The sequence below is a fragment of the Lutra lutra genome, chromosome 9, assembly GCF_902655055.1.
Source record: "Lutra lutra chromosome 9, mLutLut1.2, whole genome shotgun sequence".
Lineage (NCBI taxonomy): Eukaryota > Metazoa > Chordata > Mammalia > Carnivora > Mustelidae > Lutra > Lutra lutra.
In genome coordinates, this window is record NC_062286.1 from 89,832,031 (window position 1) to 89,855,095 (window position 23,065).

General features: G+C 43.8%; 1 non-coding gene across 1 annotated transcript; it reads right to left on the bottom strand.

Moving 5' to 3' along the window:
- Positions 1-17,223: 17,223 nt before the first annotated feature.
- LOC125110163 (U6 spliceosomal RNA) lies at positions 17,224-17,325 on the bottom strand. The gene has a single exon (XR_007130489.1). It is a non-coding gene; the product is annotated as a U6 spliceosomal RNA (small nuclear RNA).
- Positions 17,326-23,065: the final 5,740 nt, after the last annotated feature.

Genomic DNA, 23,065 nt, shown 5'->3' on the forward strand with positions numbered 1-23,065 from the left:
GTGATTACTGCTTTTACTTCTGGGTAAAACAGTTTCGTGGTTTCAAGAAGAGAAGATAAATGTTATCATGAATGTATAAAAAAATTCTCTATACCCTTACTCAGGAAAAAGATAAAATTAGGGCAATTTATAAACTCTGTCTTACAAACAATGTTTGTCAGTTTAAGTATATAGGAAATAGATCACATCAGCAAACAGTCCTTCATCTCTTTGCATTTTTGCATAGCTACTCTCAAAAACTTCAAAATTTTGCAGGAAGATTTTAGAGTAGAAGGTATCAGGGTATTTTGCTATAACAAAATACCATTGGCTGGGTGGCTTAAGCAACAAAAATTAATTTCTCACAGTCTAAGATCAAGATGCTGGCTAATTCATTTCCTGGTGAGAGCCTTTCTCCTGAAAAGAGAGCACCTGGTGAGAGCAGTTGGCCTCCTTCTCCTTTGTCCTCATGTGGCAGAGAGAGGAGGCAAGCTCTTCCATGTCTCTTCTTATCAGGGCCCTAGTGGTACTCATGCCCCGCGTGCTTCTCTGAGGTCCCATCACACTGGGAACTAGGTTTCTACAAGTGAACTTTGCAGGGACCCAAGCATTCAGTCTGCAGCGTTCTTGGAATATGCTTTGGCATCATTATAAGAAAATTTGAAAGTCCCTTCGTTAGAGCTTTATGCTGAGATTCTGGTGGCCACATGGTTAATTCCCAGATTTCTGACTTCCCACAGTGGGACTGGGACAGTCCCAGGGGATACCTCCTTTCGAGGCATGACTGTTCATACTGCCCCTTCCACCCTTCCAAAGGCCCTGACAATCATGTCCCAGCCTCAGACCCCATTCCTGCCTGGCAGGGCGGCTCCCAACGTGTGTCCATCCAGAGCTGATCAGAATAGAGAGGCAGCTGAGTGCACACTAGGTCCTTCCCAGGCCTGGAAAAATAGTTCAGGAGGATTCAGCATAGGCAAGAAAGTGTATTTTTCTCAATGGCCAATTTTTGCACATCTGAGGTACCGACTGTTCCCTTGGTCCCTTCTTAACTTTCAAGCAAGGGGAAAGAAGACTGACCAGCAGTCCTGATCTCCTGGGGAGGACACACTGGATAAATCCTGCAATTAAGTGAGGGAAAGTAGCCTATTTTTCTTACATCCTTAAAGCTCAGAGCCCTTTAGGCTGGGAGAAAGGTCAAAATGGTTCCTCATTCATATTTCATGATGGTTGCTAGTTCAGAGTTGCCAATTACTTAAAAAAAATCATTGAAAATTTAATGTCAAGAAAAAACAGAACCAACACCAGTCATGTCAAACCACATGTATTTCTGTTTTTACATTTATGTTTGTCTTCATGCATGCTTTGTGCATGCTTTTCTATAGTTAATATTTTCACTTAACGCCTGTTTTGGCATAGTTTCTTAACTGTCCCCTGTGTGCTCCCCATGCTGCTGGACACACTCCCCTTTGGGCATTGCAGGACACTCCTTGACCCCGCCCAGAGCCTGGGCATTCTGTTTCTTTGCAGGGGCTTCAAGGTAGAGCTGTTGAAGACATAAGGAAAGATTGAATCTTGAAGACAAATATCATTTTCTTCCTTTGAAGGGAGCATGAAACTGAGGAAGCCCAAGGCACCTAAAACCAAGAGGTTGGGGCTCCAACCCTGCACCTACCTCCTACTTCTGTGACCTTGGGAGGGACTGAACCTTCCTGAGCCTCGGCTGCCATTCTAGGAATGGTGATAAACCTCACGGCATTATTGAGGGACTAATGTGGATGGACCATTGATGTGCTGTGCAAATGTTTTTTGTTATTCTGTCAGGGAATCTGAATCAGAACTTAGGCCAGGAATGAGGTCTTGGGCTGATGAGGGGCCCTGACCCTGGGAAAGGGGTAGGTTAGGTGAGGGAGGCCCTCCCAGCATGCATGGTAACCTCCCTGCCATTTGTCTTCTTTCTCCCCCCAGAGGCCACTTCCTTGCCTGTCTCTGAATTGCCCCGCTTCCTCTAGAGCTGCCACTCATGGAGCACTCCTCCAAGGGAGCACCGACTTATGTGCTCAAGGTTAAAACATATGTCCTGTGGATGTAAGGAGGAGCAAACTCTCTGAGTTCAAGGATTTCCTGGTAACATTAAAAAATGCACTGCTGAATTTTGATTGATAACTGATACCTGATGCTCATGGCTAATTGAAAGTATGAAGACAACACTGAGCCATAGTTGACTGTATGGTGATTGAGCTCTGCTAAAGCGATGCTGGCCCTTCTAGCCCTTGTACCAAACAGAAGGGTGTTCTCACCTCCCCCTGCCCTCCCAGTGGGGAATGGCGTGTCTCCATGCTCCATGCTCCATGCTCTGTCCTCCTGCATGGCAACTCCCTTGTGACTGGCACATCATAGCGAAAGGGTGGGGGCCAGTGAGTCAACATTTGCATACTTCTTAGCCCCTTCGCCATTTTGCTCTTCCATATCCCAAGCATCTTGATCCCAATATCCATGGTAGAAAGCTCTCTTAATTTTTTATTCCACAGCCTTTGAAGAGTATGAGGCATTGGCAGTCGATGATGCTTTCAAATGAGTAGGTAAAGTTAAGAAAAAAAAAATGCAATTCTGCTCTCTCTTCCGTATGCAAATACACAGAATCTTTGACCCTGAGCCTAGAGCATTGGGAACGATGTTAGAGATCATCCACTCAACCTTCACTTCTATCAGCCAAAGGGTCTCAGGGTCCTTGACATTTATGTGCAGCTCCTGGATGTGGAGGGTAAACAGGGTAAAGATGTGAAATCATTTGGTTATTACTGCTTTAGCTATAATTGTTTTATTTATTCCGGAAGGAAGATTTAAGGCAATATTATAGCTATTACTATTAATAGGACATCTGGGCCCCCATTTTTATGGAGCTATAACTGACATTTAACATTGTATTAGTTTTAGGTGTACAAAGGACCCTTCAGCCCTCAGTATTAAGACCTAGTCCCATGAAGTCCCTGCCTGCCTCCACTTCCACATGGATGCAGGTGCTGGGGACCCGGACATTCTCTGTTGTCAGTCCTCTTCATGCCTGTGGGTTGCTTCATAAAGTTAGGAATGCCTCCAGAGAGGAACAACAGGGGACAATACTGTGTAAGTGGGTGACACTTCGTCAGAACGACGAAATGGGGGGCACCTGGGTGGCTCAGTGGTTAAGCCTCTGCCTTCAGCTCAGGTCATGATCTCAGGGTCCTGGGATCGAGTCCCACATTGGGCTCTCTGCTCTGCAGGGAGCCTGCTTCCTCCTCTCTCTCTCTCTCTGCCTGCCTCTCTGCCCACTTGTGATCTCTTTCTGTCAAATAAAATCTTTAAAAAAAAAAAAAGAACGACGAAATGGGGGTGACTTCCGGCAGGAAAACATGTAGGTGAAGCTGAGGAAGAGTGATGTAGCTCCTTTCCTGGCAGGTTCTTAAGGGGACCCTCGAACTCTCCCACAAGGTATGTGACCCTCCTTTCGCACGAGAAGAACGGGTCCTTCCAGACCATCTAAAGAAGAGATGCTGCAGCAGGTCGAGCCCCGTAGATCTAATTCGTGGCACCAATTCCACATGCAGAACCGGGGTGACCACGGCGGGCACCGGGGAGCAGATCGCCCCAGGCACCCTGTCCCCTGCATGTCTCTTCCCTCCTCTCCTTGCTGAAGTTGCGATGAGGGGCCCCGAGACCACCGAGAGTTTCTGTCATCCCTATTCTTCCCTCTGTAGGCTTGTCTCCAGTGGCGTCCGTGGCTTCACTGTGACCATCACGTGCTGAGAAGCTGTGTTCCTTCAGATGAATGTGGCACGTCACAGCCTTTGTGGGCAGCCTCTGTCTGCTGCAGAGACACTAACCCTCTCCTGACAAGGGTCCTGGTTGCCACCTCTATAATCACTGATTCATTCAATCATTTGTTTCATTCATTCAGGAGACATTGTTGAATGCCTCTTTGAGTGTGCCCAGGGGTCTTAGATTGCCTGCCCTCCTAGACACCTTTCTTCAAAAACAATTATACCACCTCTGCCTTTTTTTTTTTTTTTTTTTTTTTGCTACTTTAGAATGTCCTGCCTGTGCAAATAGTTGCAGATCAGCCTGGATTCAAGGGATCCTCAGACTGATCTCCAACCTGCGTGTCCAGCCTTATTCTCAAACCCACACATCCACAGCAAATGGTGCAGGGCTCCCCGCTCAGCAGGCCCTGTATTTTAGTGCTTTTGCTTCAACAAGGCAAAAGTAGGAAGCCCTACCCCCTCTCTACCCAAATTATGCTACGCTACTTAAAATTCCTCAAATTTCTTTCTTTTTTTACTCAAATTTCTATCTTAAGTGGATTTCACATAAATGAAGCAGGTCTTTTTATGTCATCTGAAAGATTATTTCTAAGTTAGGAGGTAGGTATGCCACCTATCAGATGTGGTAATGGCGTCCAACCAAGTGCCTAGTGCGTGGGAAGTAAGCAATAATCGTGAACTGAGTGAATGAGTGAGGGAGTGACATAGGCCCACCTGCAGAAGGAAGGGGTCCCTGAGGAGGAGAGGAGAGGCTAGTGACAGTGCAGCTGGGGCAGGACAAGGCTCCCATAAGAAGGATTTTCCATGAGCATGGAGGACGATACTGAAGCCTTGTGTGCTCAAATTCCTGGACCATTTTGGTTTCTGTAACCAGGGTGTTAACCACATTCTGCCTCTTGATGGTTTTGAAACTTTCCCAAGACTTGATTTTCTTCTTTATAGAACGGTTTAACAAGAGTAAGCATACTACTTACTAGTATGTGCACTAATAGGCATGCTAATATGATAGGTGTATATACTGTAATTAGTATGATCTGAGGCCTTTGTCTCACTGGGTCACTGAGGCCCCAGAGAGCTAAAGTGTGTGAATCCCTTTTGCGAGGATGTCCAAGTCTAAATTGTTATTGTGATTACTCAACCACAATAAGTGATTGCTGTGGGTCCCAGTACTTCTGCCTCAGTTGGCCTGGCTCTGAGTGGAGGGGGCAGATTTCATCTGTGCTTACTTGACTAGTTCTAAGATCTGACCTGCTCTGGCAGTCAGTAAACATGGAGGAGAGATGCACAGCCTTAGGCCATCGTGTTCTTCTGGTAGTTTCCGCCGTAGACTCACATCCATCTCAGCTGAGTGGTACCAGGTGGTTGAAAAGGAGCATTGCCTCAGTGTTGTTGGCATGGTGCCTGGGCTCCAGGCCCTTGGGGTAGACGCCCGGAAACGTGGGGCAAAGCCACCCTTCATGCCCCAGTCAACAGAAACCTCCTCCCTCTATGCGTTTTCCTCAGCAACCAAGCTTTTATTTTTGCTAACTTTCTTTCAACATGAAAGCTATGCTCACCCCCGGTTCCCTCCCTCTCCCCCAGCCCCACCACATCCGTTCACTGTCTTTGACCTTCTGCCAAAAACTCAATTTCTTAACGCTCAGCCACCCTCCATCTCATTTGCTCACAGTGTTTCAGGCACTGTGAGTTCTTGGTGTTCAAACCCCCTGAGGTTACATAAACAGTACTTGGAGCTGATCTTCTTTCTCCTCCTTTAGAGTTTTGTTTTCAGCTTCATTAGGGACTTCCTTCTACGAATAATTACCACCATTCTGTTTTGAGTGCTGCCCACCTTCCCCTTATTTTGTTAAAAAGTCAAAGATCTTCTGAGATTGCTTTACTTTTAAAGTTATTAACTGCCTGCACATCAATCTTGCTGATCCTCTTTCAAGAGATTTTCCAAAGTGAGTTTCTGCATAACTATTTTTCTGACCCCAACCCCCTTTTGAAGGAATGTGAAATAAGGCAGAAGGAAAGGATTAGAACGCAAAGACCCAACCTCAGCTCTTCAAGCACCGTGTCTGCAAGCCAACTGCTGTGCCTGCCGGCCACAGCTCCTTAGCTTACAAAACTTAACGTGCAGTGAAATGCATAAGGGGCTCTTCTGTGGGTCCCCTGGCTTTTATCCTGTACCATCACTCTTTTATTTCCGTGTCCCCTCCGTTAAGGAGGTTGCCTCACCTCTGTGATGCCAGTTCCTCCTGCTGAGACCAGAGGCCTGGCAGCAAACAGGACCTGTCTGCTGGGCTGTCGTCCTTTGGCCACTTCCTGCCTCTGGCTCAGGCTGGTGTTTAAACAAAACTTGAATTGTGATCATCAAGCATTTAATTAAAGGTAACACTGATTAGAAATCACAGGTCAGAATGGAAAATTAATTTCTCTCGAGTTGCAGGTGTAAATGCTAATGTGTAATCACCTCATTCCATGATGGAACCTCTTAATTCTGTGGGTTTCAGAGGGAACTCTACACATGCCATTAGGAACTGACAACTGTGCCATATGTGTGGCCAGGAGCTGCTTTTCCCTGGATCCCAAAAGAGGCTTCATATTTCACCCCGTCATGAAAGGATGAGATAGAAATCCTCTCTGAGTTCTTAGAAGCTGATTGTATGACATTGGCCAGGGAAATACATTTCCTTTAGATTGGCCATTAGGCCTCAGTTTCATCTGTTCACTGAGTACAACGGTGACCTGTCATGTTTAGCCAATCATCAACCAGGCACTCTCTTCCCTAGGATGGAATAATTGCAGACACTCTAGGCTATGGATGGGACCTGTCCCCTTTAATTTTTTAAACTCAGCCTAACTCATTTCTGTGAGCTGAGATTTTGATTATTCCAAGACTCTCCTTGCAAAACAGAATGACTGAAATGAATTGGGTGCTGTGACCCAGCCACTCTGGTTCAGGCCTGCCCCAGAAAGCAGGTGATGTGAGGACCCAGGGCTATGCACCTTGAGAGCTGTTTCCTGTTCTATCTCTGGAGGGGGCAAGTTGCAGAGAAGGATATTAGAACCAAGGAAAAAGGACACAGGGAACTGGGGAGCTGGAATATTGAGGCCAAACAGAGGACTCATGAAAAAGGGTCTGGAGGAAAATGGGCAAAAACCTCTCTGTCTCTCTCATAGAGAATAGATGATAGATCGATCGATTGGTCGCCTATTGGTTCGGTCTCTCTGGAGAACCCTAAGAGATGGAGCAGCTTTTCATATGTTTATCAGCTATCTTGATTTCCTCTTTTGTTAAACACCAGTCAAGCATTTCCCCTATTTTTTCTATTAGTATATCTATCTTTTTCTTAATAATTTTAAGGCATTTGAAAATATGTTCTGAGTATGAGCCCTCAGCAGTAGTGTGTGTTACAAATGTCTTCTTCTATAACTTGCCTTTTTACTCTACTAATGGCATCATTTAATAAATAGAAATTCACAATTTCAGTGTAGTCCAGTGTGTCAGTCTTTTCCTTAAGTTAGTACTTTTTGTATTCCCAACACAATTTTCCCTAGCCTAAATACATGAAGTTCTCTTTTGATATTATTTTGTAAAAACTTAACTATCTGTTCTTTCACAGTTAGATCTGTAATACACCTGGAATCAGTTCTAGTGTGTGGCATGACATAGGGGTCGGGTTTTAGTTTTTACCCATATATATATCTAATTGTCCCAGTACAATTTATTAGAAAGACCATCTTTGACCCCTTTTCCTACATCTTTGTCTTAAATCAAGTGTTAATATATGTTTGATGTGTATCTGGGGATCTCCATTCTGTCTCATTGGTTTTTTTCTTTCTATCCTTGGGCTAATAGCACACTGTCTTAATGATCTTCAGCTTTATAATGAGTCTTGATATCCAACAGAGTGAACTTGCCCACCTGGTTCATTTTTCTTTTTTAAAGAGTGTCTTCACTCTTCTAGACGATTTGTATTTTTATATGAATTTTAGAATCTGCTTGTAAAACTACACATACATGAAACCCCTTGAAATTTTTGTTGGGACTGCACTGAATCTTTATCAAGTGGAGGAGAACTGATAGCTTTATTGAATTTTCCATCCATGGACATATAGACATGATATGTTTTTCCATTTACTTAGATCTTGAATTTCCTTACTAATGACTTTTAATTTTCTGTCTGGAGGTGTTGCACATTTCTTGTTAGATTCTTTTCCCATTTTATTTATTTATTTATTTATTTATTTATTTTAAAGATTTTATTTATTTATTTGACAGAGATCACAAGTAGGCAGAGAGACAAGCAGAGAGAGAGAGAGAGAGAGAGAGAGAGAGAGAGAGAGGAGGAAGCAGGCTCCCTGCTGAGCAGAGAGCCAGATGCGGGGCTCGATCCCAGGACCCTGGGATCATGACCTGAGCTGAAGGCAGAGGCTTTAACCCACTGAGCCACCCCGGCGCCCCACTTTTCCCATTTTTTGATGCTATTATATATCTCAGGACTCTTGCTATTATATCTGATATTTTGTATCTCATTATTTGATTATTTACATGTATGAAATGCAATTAACTTTTAAAGTACTGATTTGTATACACCCAGAAATCTTGCTAAACTCAGTTATTGATCCTAATAGTTTATCTATACTTTTTTTTTGCAGTTTTTATTTATACAATTATATCACCCATAGATAATGGTAATCCTCTTCCCTCCCTCCCTTCCTTCCCTTTCTCCTTTCCCTCCTTTGTTTTTTCTCTTTTTTCTTTTAGCCTTATTGATCTAAGACATCCAGAAAAATGTTGAAAAGAACACTGATAGAGGATATCCTTGTCCTAATCCCTAAAAAAGAAAACTTCTCACATTTCACTCATATGTATGCTGTTCACTATACACTGTTAGGTTGGTGGCTCCAGGAATGCAGGAGGAACAATAGAAATGACCGCTGGGGCCGCCATCTTCCAGTCCCCCCGCCCCATTCCTCAACCCTTGACTCTCCCACCAAAAGGATGTATGCCCAGGTCACGTCTCCATAGGTAACCCGACACCTATGCAGGAAACAGAAGTATCAGGACACCCCCACCCCATACCCTCCGATCACCAAATACCCTACTGTATATGGATGTGAGCCCATGCCCTGCCTTGGCCCAATAAAAGACACCCGCCAACTCCCTCCCAGTGTGACTTCCCCGACTCCACTTTCCAGAGTCACGGAACCTTGCCCGAGGGTGCCCACCTCCTCCTGGCGTGCTTTCTTGGCTCCACTTCTCCTGAGCCCTGAAACTTTGCCGGAGAGTGCCTTTAATAAATCTTGCCTTTTTCCTACCTCACCTGGTGTTGTGTTTATCTCGCCTATAAAACCTTACATACACTTTCATGTAGTTACCCCTTATTTGATTGGAATGTTCTGTTTCTAGCTGTTAAGAATTTTGTTGTTTTTGTTTTTAAAATTTTTAGAAGTATTTTTTTAAGATTTTATTTATTTATTTGAGAGAGAGAGAGCATGAGATGGGAGAAGGTCAGAGGGAGAAGCAGACCCCCCATGGAGCTGGGAGCCTGATGCCGGACTCAGTTCCAGGACTGTGGGATCATGACTTGAGCTGAAGGCAGTTGCTTAGCCAACTGTGCCACCCAGGTGCCCTGTTTTTGTTTTTAGAAAGGGGGAGGGCAGAGGGAGAGAGAAAATCCCAAGCAGGTTCCACAGCCAGTGCAGATCACCACATGGGTGGGTTTTGATCTCATAACCCCAAGATCATGACCTTAGCTGAAATCAACAGTTGGTCACTTAACTGACTGAACCTACCCAGGCTCCCCAAAAGTTTTTTTTTTTTTAACGTATCATTTCTTGATGTTGAATTTTATCAAATACTTCTTCCATGTATTGAGCTATTATTGTTTGTCCTCCTTTATTCTGTTAATGTTCTGAATTATTATTGTTGCTCTAATGTTAAACAAATCCTGCATTGTTGGAATAAATGGAAATTGGTTGTGATCTTATGGGGTTGGTTTGTTTGCTTCTGAGAGAGAGAGAGAGAGAGCAGAGAGGGAGAGAGAAAATCTTAAACAGGCTCTGCACTGGTTGGGACTGAATCTCACAACCCTGAGATCATGACCTGATTCAAAAGCAAGAGTCGGATGTTTAACTGACAGAGCCACCCAAGTACCCTATTCCATGATGCTATGTTTTTATATACAGCCAGAATCGCTTGACACTATTTTGTTTCAGGTTTCTTCATCAAGTTCCTGAGAGAAATCAGCTCTTTTACTTTCTTACAACGTCCTTGCCTATTTTAAAATCAAGTGGAAACTTTCTTCATTAAATAAGTTCCTTCTTTGTCTAGTCCCTGAGGATAGAGCTCTGGGGAAACTGTTACTTTATTCTAGTACACTCAAGATATCATTTTGTTCTATTTTGGACCTCACAGTTTCTATTGGGAAGTCTTCTGGTTGTAAGTAATTGAATGGAATCTATCTTGTATCTCTGGTTGCTTTAAAATTTTTCTCTTTGACTTTGTTTTCTGCAGTCTTATTATTGTTATTTGCATTCTTTTTCACATTTGTCTGGCTTCTTGAATATGTGGTATTGACACTTTTTGTCAGTTTTAACACATTCTCAGTCATTACCTCTTCAAGTGTTGCTTCCATTCCATTTTTTTCTCTCCCAGAAGAAATTTTGGAGTCTATATCTTCTGTATCTTCTATGAAATTTTCTGTTTTGACCATTTGTTTCATATCCTTTTCTTTGGAACTCTGCTTCTTTCTGGACAATTACTTCTAATCTGTCCCCTGTTAATCACTTCTCTTCTCTGTAGTGACACTTTTTGTGTTAAACTCATTCACTAAATTTTAGTTTTATATTTAAGATATTTACATTGACTTCAGTTACTTTACTTTCAGTTCTAGGGTCCCAATTTCATGTTTATTTTAAAGTCTTATTTTAATATTTCAGTGGAGAGTCTCTATGTGTCTACTTCTATTGTCTCTTGTTTTTTTATGTCATACCCCCTCCTGTGCCTGTTATTTTTTATTTTGTGATGAATGTTTTATTTGAAACAATTTCAGTCTTGAGCTTATCTTCTTCCAGAGAGCTTTTATTTTTCTTTCTTTTGTCGAGTTTCTGGGACACTACCAATCCAAGATTTCCGTAATCCAACTGCATAGACTGAGTTGTTTCTGAGCCACTCAGAGAACCTAAAGCCGTGGTTTGGTTTTTATGAAAGCTGGATTATTTTGAGTCTTCTTATAGCTTGGTCCCATACCAAAACTCAGGGGGCTTGCCAGGTCCCAACCCTTGGAAAGTACTGGTCTTTCATGTTTGTCTCCCCAAACCTAGGGTTCTGTCACCAACCTCCATGTTAGCCAACAACACCAGGCTCTTAACAATTTCCATTTTAGCCAACAGAACTAGGGCAAGGGGGTGGGCTGATTTCAGGGGCTGGGCTCCTTGATCTGGATTTCAGTATTTCTCTTGGATATGTTCTTATACTTCTTTTCTATGTTGTTAGCTTTCCCATGCCCACAAATAGATTTTTAAAAAAACATGATGTAGCTTTTATAAGAGTCCGAGGAAGGAAGATTGATCCTAGTCTACTAAAAATGGAACTTCTAATGACCACTTTCTTAGTCAATAAATTTACATTACTTTTAGAATTCATGACTATACCAAATGATCACATTCTCTTATGTTTAATGAACTTTAAAAATGAACTTTATTTTATAATTTGTATGTAATAATTAAAAATAGCAAGGACAGTCACAACATTCAGCTGTGTCTAGTGCTCAATCCACAAGAGCTTTTGGCAAAGGGAGTGAGTGGGAACTGGCATTTAGACCAGGCTCTGCTGGCCAAACTCATACATGTGGGTTTCTCCATCCAGAGTGGTCACCCTTTTGTAATCTGAATGAAAACTAAAGGGGACCCTCACTAGGAATTGCCACTACAAAGTTATATAAGGGGAAGTTTGTCCATAGGATTTGCAGAAGGCCTGGAAATAAGTAGCCTAACCAGAGGGAGAGTGTGGGAGGCTTTCTGAATTAATGAACAGCCAGGAATGGTTTACAATTAGTGAGTCATTTGTATGTAAATTTAGGTTTCTGAATTACTTCATGGCATTTATTCATTTAAGAGATTATTTCTTGAAGTTTTATTTACATTGTTCACTTGCTTTGCCAAGTTTAAAATTTTTTAAACAATAGTTAATACAAGAGTAAACTTTACTATAGATTACCTTTGAATAACTGTAAAATCCCATGTTTGCATTAGAGCATGTCTGGAGAGATGATGGTTTTATGACATGAAAGCTCTTTGTAAGCATCCACAAGCATAGTTATTTAAATGTTACCCAGAGCCCTGCATTGGAAGACAGACATTGGAAGATGAAAATGATGAATTCTTGATACAGTTGGAAGACTACCAAGAGACCAAGACACCATGCTAAAGAAGTTGGATGTCATCCTATAGTGAATACTTACCTGAGTTCAAGCCCAGGAATATTCTGGAGAGGCCACTGGGACCGGGCCAGCCTGGAGCCCATGGGGTTGATGGTGGTGTAGCCCAACCAGTGGGGCCACTGCAAGGAAAGGCAAGCCCAGAGTGAAGACAGGGTGGATTCATTTTTGGAGTAGAATCCTCACATAGCTTGTCACCTAATCAGTGAGAAGAATAATCAAGAAGGAGAAATCAAAAGTGGTTTTTAGTTCTGGAATGAAAACTTGAATTGTGCTTTGAAGGCCTGTATATCATTCAATAGATGGTATTAAAAAATAAAATAATTTTATCCCCAAATAAATTATGAAGGAGAGAAAACCCTTTGTGTTATTTCTCATTATTGTTTAATTAGGATATAGTTTTTAAAAATAAAATTAATAAGGTAAATCACCAATTTCAATTAAAACAGTATTAAGAAATTGTCTTTGTTTGACTCATTCTATTAAAATAAAATTTCACACCACCACAAAACTATAAAGTGGAAGAATCTAAATGTACAAGGACTTCTTATATCGTTCTTTTCCATTCCAAGTCCTGCTTTAAACTATCTGGGGCACTTCGGGGGTGGTAAGGCGGAGAAGGCAGGGGCTGGTGAAAGAAACCGATTAGACCCTGTGTCTGTTCAACTCACGTTTGGAATTTAAAAAAAAAAAATGTTTTATTTATTTATTTGACAGAGACACAGCAAGAGAGGGAACACAAGCAGGGGGAGTAGGAGAGGGAGAAGCAGGCTTCCCGCTGAGCAGGGAGCCCAACTCGGGGCTTGATCCCAGGACCCTGGGATCTGGACCTGAGTGGAAAGCAGAAGCTTAACAACTGAGCCACCCAGGCGCCCCACCTTTGGAAATTTTTAGTGCGATTAAAGCACAGTCTACATCTGCAAAGCAAGCTGTTCATGTTTCAATGAAAAATACCCCCAGAATATTTCTGTCATCTGAAAGGGTGCTTTCTTTTGTACAAATACGTGACACTACTACAGTTTTCACACAAAAAGGATTTACTGTATTAAATATAGTAAAGCAGTAAACCATGAGTGACCTGTGGGGGTAGTTTTAACTCAAGTTTTTATTCCAAAAATGTCTCTGTTCTGTGACCCGCTAATATGCTTGAAGGTGTGAGCGCAGGGGAGCTGGAGTTCCCCTTGCATGAATCTGCAAAACTATCGTCTTGTTCTAAGTGCAGGGATCCCTGAAGAGTCCCGGTGGGGCAAGGAGGCGTGCACTGACAAATATCGGGAAAGTGTCAGGTGTGAAGAAGGAACAAAGAGGGTCATCAGGAATGGAGCTGAAAGGGCAGGCCAGAGGACACAGGTGGAGAGCTGTCTCTTGGCGATGTTCACTGTGTATCGTCAACATAAAGAAAGGTTATCAAACAGTGGGTTTTGTTTCCAACCGGAATGATATTTTGAAAACATCAAATCAATTTATGTTCATTGTTTTTCTACAACCTTTTCCCCTAGGGCTAACTGGGAGGGTTGTGACCCCATGGAGGGAGAGCTTCTGTGGGCCAGAATCCAAGTTTGGGGGCTGAACAGAGAATCTTCCTGCAAGAATGGGCTCCATTCTGGAAGAGGCAGGGCCATGTGAGCACCCACCGGCTGTGGTCCCAGGGAAGTGGGGTGCTCCCTTTTGGGGACAAGGTACAATTCCCTTTGGAAAGGAGGTTCAGGAGAATGGGGACTGGTAGGAGCTGGTAGTGAGAGGGAGACCTGGAACCATGGGGTCATGTGGTCTGGGCCTTCCCATCTTGACAGATGGTGTAGGCTTCTGCTGGCCGCATGCCCAACCATAGGGCGTATTTATGGTAACTTGTAGCTTTCTACTCTCTTGGCCTAGAAACGGAGGAGGCGGGAGAAACCCACAAACACAGAATGCACAACTACTTCCAAAGAGACAGAGGTAAACTGAAAGACACTGCTTCCCACTGAAGTGAGTTTATTCTCTTGAATGGGAATTCTCAGATGTCCTTCTCCTCCTGGGATACCTTCATGCCCATCTGCACTGACAGGATGAGTACAGTTACAGGGAATACAAGAGCCAAACATCTTGAATCCTCAGTCGGTAAATGTGTGTGTATTCATTTATGTGAAAGAAAATCCAAAACGGTGTTTGGTTTTGGCAATGAGATCATGGGTGATTTTTTTTTTTTTATTAAAAAAAAATTTTATTTTTTACCAGTTTTCTTTGATTTTGAATCGGGTGAAAATTTTATGACCATGAATAGCTATTTATTTTCCAAAGCAAAACAAAACAATGTAAACCCTAAGGCTATGTCCCCTTAAATGAGAAAGAGACAAGCGGCATTCCCTTTACCCCTTTGTCCCTGACCAAGTGGCAGTCTCTCTGGGCCATGGCTGCAGAGCTCTGTCTGGGCTGTTATGGGGACGGGGTCGGGATGGGGCGTATTGGGGTCTGGGTGCAACAGTGAGGCTGCCGGCAGGTTGCAGGTAAGAGGGAAGCAGGAGGAAGGAAGCCCCTGGGAGGAGGAAGCCTCCCTGATTGTTCAGTGCCGCATTTTCCCTCCAGCTCTCCCTGGGCCTCCCCAGACCGCAGGATCCCTGTTCTCTGTCCAGAGCCTTCTCACACCCGTCCTGTGGCTCTGCCCAGTGCTGACACCCTGAGGCAGCACCCTCTGCTCCAACACAGCCCTGCTCCATTGACCCCACCCATGCTTGGCCAAGGAACCTGGTTCCCCACCCGTACTTGGTCAAGGAACCTGGTTCCCCACAGCTGTGCCCGTTCTGAAGAATGAATTCATGCTAAGGGCCAACAAGCAGGGATTAGTTAGTGCACAACCTCTCTGTGACCTTCCAAGGGTCCAGAGGGCCCTTTCTTTTGTATTTTAGTGGGGCACTCCTGATGATCCAAAAGGTAAAATGCATGCCGTATGCTCTGCCACTGAGTTTCCACAAGGATTTGCCCCCGGATTACAAACAAAAAGAAAGTGAGGCTTTGCGTCCCATTGAACAAACAACAAGAACAAGCAAAATCCTCGTCCCAAATCACACAGCTAACTCAGGGCAGGGCGGCAACCAGAATCTCCCCCACAGCTAAAGGGAGCCTCCCAGCGGCTTGCTTGCAAGCTCAGCGGGCTGGCTGCTGTCCACTCTGTCCACCCAGAGTCTAGTCCCAACAATAGGTATATGGGTGCAACCCCAGGCATGCCCACGTCTGCTGTCATTACTTCTGAGGACACAGCATCATCCTCATCAGCAGTCAACACCCACGGACGTGCAACAGAGACGTAGAGCTCTCTGAATGCTGGGTAAGTCACATGGACAAAAAAATAATTGATAAAAAAGCCTTAGAGGGGCACCTGGGTGGCTCAGTGGGTTAAGCCGCTGCCTTCGGCTCAGGTCATGATCCCAGGTCCTGGGTTCGAGCCCCACATCAGGCTTTCTGCTCAGCAGGGAGCCTGCTTCCTCCTCTCTCTCTGCCTGCCTCTCTGCTTACTTGTGATTTCTCTCTGTCAAATAAATAAATAAAATCTTAAAAAAAAAAAAAAGCCTTAGAAATTCTGCGTAATCTAATTTTTCTAAACATTCGAGCCATTAATTTTGTCTGTAAATATAATAGCTGTAGCTGAAAAATTTTGCTCTTTCTTGCTAGGCATGATTTATTTATTTACTTCTCGGTGTTTAATCATATTCTTGGTATTAAATATTAGACTCAGACTCCTTCCCAAAAGACATAACTTATAATATCATGGGGACATTAAATTTAATCATTGTTGGCAATTATTTGATACCATCCTGGAAAATTAGCTTACAGCAGCTGCAGACGCGTGGGGCCCCAGGCCTCTGTGTACATTGCATCCGTAATGAAACAGACTCTGAGACCCTGCAGGGCAGCCTGGTGACCTGCCCTCCCACGATAACAATACACCCTGCCCCGAGGCTCATCGTGGTAATTGAATTGTGGGGAATTCACGAGCAGCCTCCAGTGTCTGCTCTTTGGGGACCACTTATTTGCCTTTTCCATTTTTCTTTTAATTACTGTAAAAAGTGAAACCAATATTTTTTGGAGTGTGACTCCTTGGAGGCCGCTGTTCTAGATTCCGTAGACATCTCTGTAGTCTCTGGCAGCCTCCCCCTGAATAATCCCGTACTTTTCTTGTGGGTTGGAGATGAAATAAAGAGGTTGACATTTTTAGAGCAGGAGCAGAAGGTCCATCTCATGCATAATATATTCCTGTATCTGGACCATGAAAACACTGCTAAAGGGAGTTAATGAACCTAAAAAATGAGCATTTCCCCCCCTCATTTTAAAAGAACTCTCATTAGCAGATTGGTATGATGTTTCTCATTTTTGGATCATTCAGTTTTCCCTCTGTCTCCTTTTTATTTTATTTACTTATTTTCCCCCCTCTGTCTTCTTTTTAAAGGCTCATTGAGTTTATGGTATTAAATGAGCTCTTTGCAAATAAGACAGAGAAGGAAAAAAAAAAAAAACCAACCCAGCTTTTCCTAAAGTACCCACAAGGCAAGAATTTCAAGCGAAGGTGTTTTTAACTAAAGATATCCTAGGTGACTGTGTTGGAAGCAGGCGTATCTTTCCTTGCTGAGCTCATATTGGACGGTCCCGGAGTGCCTGGGACTCAGGAACTTTGGGCAGGCTGCAGAGACTCCCGGAATTTGTGGAAGGCCAAATACAGATGCTCTCTTTCTCCGGGGTTGGAGTCTCGCTTTCTCTCTGTCCATCCCATCATTCCGTCCTCTCTCACCTACTCTCTCCCTAGCACTGTTTTGCTGACCGTGTCTCTGGGAGGGATGCTTTGGGGTATTTTCAGGGTCTATTTTTCTTATAGCCGATGTCTCATTAGGGTCCCTAGATCACCCACAGTGAGCTGTTCTCTGCTTGTCCTCTCCAAGAGACGACCTCCTCGCCCTGTGTGAAGCACCCCTCTCGGCTTTAATACACTCGCAAGGCAGGTTTATTTTAGACGGGTACTTCTCTTAGTATCTGAGAACAGAGGTGTGACAATTTTTGATTTAATAAGCCTTTGTGATCTGTGTGCAAGCGCCATGCTAATCTTCTCTGCATCCTTCCAGTTTTAGTATATGTGCTGCCGAAGTGAGCACAAAAAGCAGTATGATCTGCTTAAATTGCTTTTCATAATTACCTCTATCAGCGGGACATGGGACACGCATTATGCAAGCACTCAAGTTAGCCCCTCACTTTTGAGAAATTGCTTCCCTTTTTGGTTAAGCTCTTATGGAATGTGGAAATTTATGGAGCTTTAAATAAAATCTATGGATCACGCTAGTGCAAAAATGTTGCCAGAAACACATCATCAGAAATTTAGCTTTTTCCTCTCTGGAGCTGTTCTTCATTTGCTCAGAATAAACAACAAAAGCAACAACGTTAGTGCTGACAAAACACTTTGGTCATGGAGTTCTGCCTCCCCGTTGCTCTGTGCAATGTGGGCATGTGCGCACACGTGTGCTATATGCCTGGTGATCTGATCTGCAGCCACTAGCCACCAGCCACTGTGGCTCTTGGGACCTGGCAGGTCAGCTAGTCTAAACCAAGATGCGGTCAGTAGAAAATATTCACTGGATTTCAGACTGAATATAAAAAATTGTAAAATATCTCAATTATTTATATGATTGATTACATGTTGAAATAATAATTGGGATATATTGAGTTAAATAAAATGTACTAAAATTATTTTACCTATTTCTGTTTACCTTTTAAATTTTACCTCTTTTTTTGTTGTTGTTATTTCCCTTTTTTACCTTGTTAATAATCACACGTGGCTCACATCATATTTTTCTTGGACAGCACTGGAATGGGTGGGAGACCCACTGCTTAACAGCCAAGATTTTAAAATTTTAAGGGGTTGTGTATCTGATAGTCTCTGTCTAGGCACCTAATGCTTGGTTATAATTACCACTTGGGTCCGATGAGTCTTTTGGACTCAATGAGTCTTTTTACAATACTAGAAAATATTCAGTGTTCTCACTTTTTTTTTTTAAGAGGCGGAAGTATTAACTATAAAGGATTGAATCCACACTGCAAAAGGAGACAATGTACAGTTTACTGCACAGTTAGGATGTGTAGGCGTGTATAAACATATAATTTATACAAATGAGGTACGACTTAGTTTTGGCATTAACTTCCCATTGCTCCTCATTAGACAGCATACAATTAATCATTTGGCCAGGTATGAGTAAATCACACTTTCTCTGTCCTGGTTTTCTTGTTGTCTGTCTCCTGTGTACCCCACGCTGTTTTTATCCCATACCATCTGCTGTGGGATTCCTGCTTTGTTGTATCAGGACTTGCCATACCAATCATAGAGATAAATTTCAGTCTCTCTATCTGTAGTTGCTCCCTAGGAGGACTTAAAATAGAACATCTTCAACAAATTTCTGCAACTATCTATTTCCAACAGCACAAGCTCTAAGGAGATTAACTCTGTCTATGCTATTCTCTGCAGAAGGCCTGCTGGGGTTCCAGTTCTGCCTGCTCTGGAACCTCTGATTGGACAACAGCTGGATGCAGCATCTGTTTTGCGACGTCCTTGTCTGCCCTGAGCTGCTGTTGTACAAGAAGTCTCATTCTGGATTTTGGTAAGAGAACAACTTTCACATTGATTCCAAAATGACAATAGCTCCTGTTGTTCACAAAAGACTTGAGTTTTGCATGCCTCCTGTTTCCCTACTGAATATCCATCCCTTTCCCCATCAAGGGCCCAAACGGCTGGGCAAAATATTTACCTAATAGAAACAGTGCTTGTCCCAGAGAGGAAATTCTCCACGTCCCTGGGCTCACATTAGAGGTATCAAAACCCATTCTGGTATTCAGGCAATACTAGAGAGCTCCACAGCGTGCCAAAAAAGTGTGCAGTAGGTTTGTTTTAAAATATTTCCTCAGGTGGGGCACCTAGGTGGCTGAGTTGATTAAGCGTCGGCCTTCGGCTTGGGTCATGATTCCAGGGTCTGTCCTGGGATCAAGCTCCACATCAGGCTCCCTGCTCGGTGGGAGGCTTGCTTTTCCCTCTCCCTCTTGCCCTGCTTGTGTTCCCTCTCCGACTGTCTCTCTCTCTCTGTCAAATAAATAAATAAATAAATAAGTAAATCTTTTAAAAAAATAAGATAAAATATTTCCTCAGGTCAAACCAGTATTTGTCATATCAACCTTAGAAACAGTAACTTAAAAGAGAGAAGTTTAAGTTATATGGAAGAATGTGTTTTTTCACACACAAAAAAAGACCCCAGCTGACTGACTGAGTCACCAATGTCCTTGGCTTTCATTATTGTTGCTCAAGAAAACTCTATGATTTTCTAAATTTTTTTTTTAAACTAAAATTTCTGTACTGTTTTTGGACAGCTCGAGAAATTAGAGACAGACTTCAGGTTGAAATCCTTTGTGGATTGCTCTCGCTGGACCAAGCTGGCTGATGGGAGGCCCAGGTACTGCCCAGCCTGGTTATTCTTTAACATTTTAGAGTCCCAAGGAGGTGGTCCTCAGGGTCAGGATTCTGTTGCTGGTTAAAATATTTATAGTTTTGGGAAATCACAAGTTTTCTGTTTTGAAGTAAGCTTTGACTCAACAAGTCTAATTTTCTAAAGCAGCAAACAAACCAATTCTTAATTCTAAGTGTTTCTGGGGCAAAAATGCTAAAGCTCAAATATTCCAACTTTTCAAAAGGTGTTTTGATGTCTTTGTTAAGCTTCCTTATAGTTTCTGTGCCCAACAGCAACAAGTTAAAAGCAGCTTTTTACAAGTGGTTATCTCTAACTGTACGACAGAAGATGGGGGTGGGACAGGTGGGAGAGGCCTCCTCTGCCAGGCTGGAGGTCTGGCTGGTTACCTGGCCCCGGTACTTGGGGCTGACTGAAGGACGCACCTTTGGTCATGTGGGTCAGCAGGCACAACCCAGGTGACCCCACAAGGCACCCTGTCATCAGGGTGTGGGGACATCCCTGGGCAGTCTGGCAGTTTCTGCTGTGCCAAGAGTTGCCTTGGCCCAAGGTCCCGGTTGCTGCTGTGCCTCATAAAGGGGCCACCTCACAACGTGGCCTGCTGCTCATGGACTGGACCAAAAATTGTTGCTCAGAAGCTGCCGTCTGCTTTAGAAGAAGTGATGGAAATTCTGGGCTGTGGGGGAGAGTCCCAACACTTGTCTGTCCCATCCATGCTGAGTGCCAGCTGCCATTACTGGTAAGGGACTTGCAGAAAGGGCTGGAGAAGAGCCATCTCCTCATTGTCTGCTGCTCTTGGGGGAATGGCTTGTTGCTGACTGGCAGGCAGAAGGTAAAATTCCCCAAAGTGAGAAGAGCCCTACCTTCCTGTCGTCTGCTGTTGAAACAGCGGGAGGAACACACCTTCCTGTGTTGGGTCTACTTGCTCCTTGGGTCAGAACCTTCCTGTGGCTCCCACCACTCTTAGCATCAGCCCCTTTGCCTGGCCAGCTGTGCTGCCCTTTTCCCGTCCTGCTCGACCCATCAGTCACTTCAAATAGCTTGCACACATTCATCCCAGCCTGGTGTGTTTGCTCCACACGGTCTTACAAGAAGCTCTCCCGGCCCAGCTTCGTCCCATAGACCCCTCCCCTGCACTGTGGTCCATGGTCCTCTTCTTTTCCCTTTTGCTTCGCTTTCTGCCCCTTGTCTCCACCTGATTCCTTGGATACTTTGTCTCCTAGCGTGAGTACAAGGACTTACCTATTATGCTCACTGTAGGCTCTCAGTGCCCAGCACAGAGCCTGGCACATGGTAAATGCTAAATCTATTTCAATCATAATTCAATAAATAATAAGCGTGGTATGCAAGAATCCACTTGGAAAGCATGGGTGTATTGGTCAAGGCTATTACTAGATTATATTTGATTAACTTCTAAATTGCACAAAACATTACTTTCTCATGGAGTCAACCTTCATTCTATTTCAGAGCCAACTTCAGGTGGGTGTTTGGGAGCTCGTGCTTTTGTTGGGTCTCCCAATGACCCCTGCTTCTTCTCCTCATTCAAGGTCCCTCAGCAGAGCCCCAGCAGGGATCTCAGCACATCTGGCTTGGCAGATTTCATTTCACTCATTTCACTCTGTGCCCACAAGTCAAACCTTTGTGCCCTGCCCCAAATCGGCTGATCCTCCCATCTGAGTCTGGGGTTGTGCCAGATCCCTGCGCCAGACACCCTATTTCCTCCCAGGAGACCCCTTGCCTCTTCTGCTGCCACTGCTCTTAATTGAGACGATCTGTTAGAAATGTCTACTCAAGCTGAAACTTCAAAAAGAAGATGCCCATCCCTCCTCTCCCCAGGGGATCCCGGGCTCCTATGCAGATTGGCCCCCTTCCTGTCTAACAGCTTCCTTTTTTTTAATTGACTGTAATTTACATAAAATAAAACACACAGATCTTAAGAGTTCAGCTGGATGAGTTTGGATAAATACACACACCTGTGAAACCTCCACTCCAGTCAGGACACAGACTGCTTCCGTCACCCGGTGTGGTCCTTCTTGCCCCCTACCACAACCCTCCCCAACCCCTGCAGTACCCGCCGCTCTAGCTGCTCTCACCAAAGCTAGAATGTCACACACATGGAATACATAGTTGGGTGTCAATAGTTCTTGTCATTGCTAGGGAGTCTTTAGTTGAATGGACATCCGCCAGTACTCACCTGTTGATGGACTTCTGTGTTAGTTCCAGCTTTTTGCTGTTGTGAGTAAAGCTGCTACGTAGGAACACTCTTGTATTAGTTTTTGAGGAGACAGATGCTTTCATTTCTATTGGATAAATAGGAAAATTGCTTGTTCATAGAAGAGATACATATTTCATTGACTCTGGTACTGCTTAACTCTTTTTCAAAGTGTTTGCCCCATTTTGCTTTTTCCCCGGAAACATAGGACACTTGGTATGGCCAGTCTTTTCAGTATTAGCCTCATTGGTGAATGTGAAGTGGTATCTCAATATGTTTTTTTTTTTTAAAGATTTTATTTATTTATTTGACAGACAGCGATCACAAGCAGACAAGAGAGGCAGGCAGAGAGAGAGAGGGGGAAGCAGGCTCCCTGCTGAGCAGAGAGCCCGATGTGGGGCTTGATCCCAGGACCCTGAGCCGAAGGCAGAGGCCTAACCCACTGAGCCACCCAGGCGCCCCTTTCAGTATGGTTTTAATCCACATTTCCGCAGTGACTAAGGAGACTGAGCATCTTTTCATGTGCTTATGAACCATTCAGATATGTTCTTCTATAAAGTGTCTGTTCAAGTCTTTAGCCCATTGTTAAGAATTGGGTTGCTTATTTTATTACTATTGAAACGAGGACAGTTCTTCTGGTTTGCCTCTTGCCTTTTCCTTTTCTTTAGAGTCCTCCGAGTCTTCCTCGTGCATTTGCAGTAACGCTTGTGACTGTTCTAGTACCATCGGTAACGATTATTTCATTCTTATGGTTTTGCTTCCAAGTTACTCCATGGTAGAGTCCTTGAAAATGGGGCCTTGGATTCTATTCCGTGTATTTCTTCTTCCCACCCCACAGGCTGAGCGCAAAGCATTCCTTGGAGTCAGAGCATTTGTGGCCCAACTTCCACACTGACTCTGCAGCGAGGTGAACTCTGTGCGGCCTCCTGCTGAACCTGCCGAATTCCAAGCTAGGGAGGGTTTAGGGCACTTCGGTGTTACGTGCAGTCTTCTAAAGATAGCTGGTTCTCAGAGTAATTTGTTCTTTCGGTCCCCAAGCCCCACGAAGGCAAGGGTCCTGTTGAACAGCAGTGTCCTGCAGCCCTCTACCTTGCCGAACACAGTACCTGACACACAGGGGGTGCTTGTTAAATACCTCTTGGCCAAAACAAGTGACAATGCCCGGGAAGCACTTGGGTG